Genomic DNA, 4,182 nt, shown 5'->3' with positions numbered 1-4,182 from the left:
AAGAACCTGTCTCTGTCCTTCCAAATCGACCTACACGACTTTTGTTCGGCTCGGGTTAGTTGCAGGAAATACGTTCTATCTGAGGCCTCGATCAGACATGAACCAAATAGGCTGATAGCTTCCCCCTGCTGGAGTAAGACTCTTTTTCCTCAGGAGGAGGTGAACAAGGTTCTACAAGACGCTGCGAGAGCAAACCAAAATTTGCAAGTGAGGTGGGGCCTCACTGCCAAAAGGAAGGTCGAAGCCCAAAAGCAAACCTTCTTCAAGAAGAAACAGAGATTTACCCCTTACAAGACGAACCGGGGTCACTACCATCAATCGTCTGTTACCCACTCGTCATCACAGTCTCCCGCTGCTTCGACGACTCTACAACCGAATCCCCCTCAACAGGTGGTCTACCTCACTGCTCCCCCAGGTACACAACCCAACCGTTTGGATGCCCTCACCCGCATACAACCCTAGCTACGAACCCTCAGGTTTCTTTCGTGGACAACAGAGAGGTAGCTACAGGGGTAGAGGACAGTTCCGTCAACGAGGCGGACCTAGGGCAAGGGGTGCTCGAGGAGGGAAAGGACCTAGATTCACTCCCTCGCAATGATATAGTCCAGGTAGGGAGGAGACTTTACCACTTTCGAGACCATTGGACCTTCAGTCCGTGGGCTCACAGCATAGTCTCCTAAGGTTTGGGGTGGAAATGGTCACAAGGTTCTCCTCCTCCACCAGTGACCTTCTTCCAGAAACCCACTACCATTCTGAGAGAGTACACCACAGAGTTACTCAAGAAAAAAGCAATCAAACGGGTTCGATCGCTGAAGTTCCAAGGCCGCCTGTTAACAGTTCCGAAGAAAGGCTCGTCGACATTGAGAGTGGTCCTGGACTTGTCAAAGCTAAATTCTTACATCCTATGCGACAAGTTCCGGATGCTGACTATCTCTCAGGTACGGACCTTGCTTCCCCGTGGGGCCATCACCACCTCTATCGATCTTACCGACGCCTATTATCACGTACCAATAGCTCGAAACTTCTCTCCTTACCTAGGTTTCCGTCTAGGCAGGAAAGCCTTTGCGTTCAAAGTCATGCCCTTCGGCCTCAACATTGCACCCAGGATATTCACGAAACTGGGAGAGACAGTGTTAGAACAATTCAGGAACCAAGGGATACAGATCGTTGCTTATCTGGACGATTGGCTCATTTGGGCTCAGTCGGCCCTGGAATGCAACAGAGCTATGAAGGAAGTACTTCGTTTTCTCTCCAACCTGGGATTTCGGGTCAATCTCCAAAAGTCCCGCCTACTACCATCAGACCACTTCGAATGGTTAGGCATTCAGTGGGACCTTTCAAAGCACAAGCTGTCTCTCCCTCCCAAAAAGGTAAGAGAAATAGCTTCCAAGATCAAGAATTTTCTCAAACACAAACAGGTGTCCAGAAGAGCCTTAGAAAGAATCCTCAGCCTTCTCCAATTCGCTTCAGTAACAGATCGCCTATTGAAAGCCAAACTCAAAGACATCAATCGAGTTTGGAGAAAGAGAGCTACAGTACCTTTAAGAGACAAGGTCTCGAAGATCCCCTCTGTTTTGAAAATGAGGCTACAACCATGGTCCGAACCGAAGAACCTCTCCAAATCGGTTCCTCTTCAATTCCCACCCCCACAAGTGACAATTCATACAGACGCGTCTCTGAGTGGATGAGGGGGTTACTACGAACATCAGATGTTTCAGGGCTCTTGGTCACCCGCCATGAAACACTTCCATATCAATGTTCTCGAAGCCATGGCAGTGTTCTTGACCCTGAAGAGACTCTCTCCTCCGAGGTCGACCCACATCAGAGTAGTGTCAGACAGCACAGCCGTAGTACACTGCATCAACAGAGGAGGATCCAAGTCGCCCATACTGAATCAGATCCTGGTCACTATCTTCGCCTTGGCAACAGAAAAGAACTGGTTCCTGTCAGCAACTCACCTAGCGGGAGTCCAGAATGTGATAGCGGACTCGCTATCCAGGACGAAACCACTGGAATCAGAATGGTCTCTGGACATACATTTCATTCCGGTGGATACTCAGACTGGTTCCGGGCCTCCAGGTAGATCTATTCGCAACTCAGATGAATCACAAACTTCCTTGTTATGTGACACCAAACATGGACCCTCAGGCTTATGCCATAGACGCATTAACCCTGGATTGGAAACATTGGAGGAAGATTTACCTATTTCCACCAGTGAATCTTCTAATGAAAGTATTGCACAAATTACGCTCCTTCCGGGGGGCAGTGGCTTTAGTAGCACCTCACTGGCCAAAGAGCAGTTGGTTTCCTCTCCTCCTCGAGTTGAAACTCCGTCCCTTCCGGATTCCATTCCCCAAACTGACCCAAGTAATCCAAACTCAGACTGTGTAAGATTCCTCAAGGATAGACAAAACCCTAACTTTGTGGACTTCATGAAGTTTGCAGCTCGTAGAGACGCAAACATTGACCCGGAAAACGTTCTCTTCATCGAAGCGGACAAAAGGGACTCGACAATTCGTCAATATGATTCGGCCGTTAAGAAACTAGCAGATTTCCTAAAGAATTCAGACCATACTCGTATGTCTCCGAATTTAGCCATCTCGTTCTTTAGGTTCCTATTTGACAAGGGCCTGGCAGCTAGCACTATAACCACCATCAAGTCAGCTTTGAAGATCATCTTCCTTGTTGGGTTTAACATCAACCTGGCGGATTCCTATTTCTCATCTATTCCAAAAGCGTGTGCTAGGCTTCGACCTTCGGCTCGGCCACAAAAAGTCTCTTGGTCTCTGAACGATGTCCTCAAACTTGCGTCAGACACGGACAATGAGTCCTGCTCTTATATCACTCTTCTTAGGAAGACCTTATTTCTAACAGCTATGGCCTCAGGTGCTAGAATCTCAGAACTAGCAGCTCTCTCACGTAACCCTGAAAACATAGATTTCCTCCCTTCAGGCGAAGTACTACTTTCTCCAGACAGAGCTTTCCTAGCTAAAAATGAGGACCCGCAAAATAGGTGGTCCCCTTGGAAGGTTATCTCTCTTCCCCAGGATCCTTCTCTGTGTCCAGTCACTACTCTCAGGGCCTTTTTAGCTAGATCTGCCACCCGCTCGTCTGGCCCCTTATTTATCAGGGAACAAGGGGATACTATTTCCATTCAAGGTATCAGACAACAAATCCTCTACTTCATTAAACATGCTAACCCGGAATCATTTCCCCATGCTCATGATATACGGTCAGTAGCTACCTCCATCAATTACTTCCAGAACATGGACTTTGATGACCTTAAAAAATATACGGGTTGGAAATCTCCTATGGTTTTCAAACACCACTATCTAAAGAACTTACAGGCCCTTAAATACCCTACGGTTGCAGCGGGGAGTCTTATCTCTCCCCATTAATCTCTGCTTATTCCTTTCTTCCATCTCTTCTCTCCTCCCTCCTACCCGCCACTCACACCACGTCGCCACTCTCCTGGGTGGTTCGTTAGCCCTAAGTTATTTACCATGTTTAATTCCTATGATTCAACTGTTATTGCATTTACCATTCCTTTAATGTTTAGATATGCTTAGACATGTAAGATTGATGCCTTTTGCGTCTGGACACTCAGATGATTCCTTGTCTTCATATTTATTTAGCCTTACGTCCCCTATGTCCTTTGGCTAGTTTGTAATTTTATGTTTACTTACAGTATTATATTATATTATTGTCTTACATGGTGTTTGTATTCTCCTCATTATGTTATTATTGTATTGGGCTTGGAAGGCATTCTCTGGTACATTTTCACCGGCCGTCACAGGTCGCCCCAGAAAAGGGATTTTGACGAAGGAAAAATCTATTTCTGGGAAGAGACCTGTGACGCCCGGTGAAACCCTTCCCGGTTATTTTTTACGGACCCACCCTTTTTTCCTTGCCAAGCCATATGTTCTTGCAGAAGGATGACCTAGAGGGCGCGCGTGGTAGGTGTCGGTGACGCGGTCCAACTGTGTTCACTAGGGCCTGTCACGGCCCTTCCCTTTGATGAAAGGATTATCTAAATGGAAAACAGCCTGTGAATAGTGGTTTTCACACGCCCCTGTTGTATACACGACACCCACAAGGTGATCGCGCGAGGGTAGTAACTTCTGCATTCCATGCTTTTATCTTTCTCTAGTACATTTGCTGCAACAACAGATCCACCTCCTC

The sequence above is a fragment of the Palaemon carinicauda genome, chromosome 37, assembly GCF_036898095.1.
Source record: "Palaemon carinicauda isolate YSFRI2023 chromosome 37, ASM3689809v2, whole genome shotgun sequence".
Classification (NCBI taxonomy): domain Eukaryota; kingdom Metazoa; phylum Arthropoda; class Malacostraca; order Decapoda; family Palaemonidae; genus Palaemon; species Palaemon carinicauda.
Note: the sequence above shows the minus strand (reverse complement) of the source record.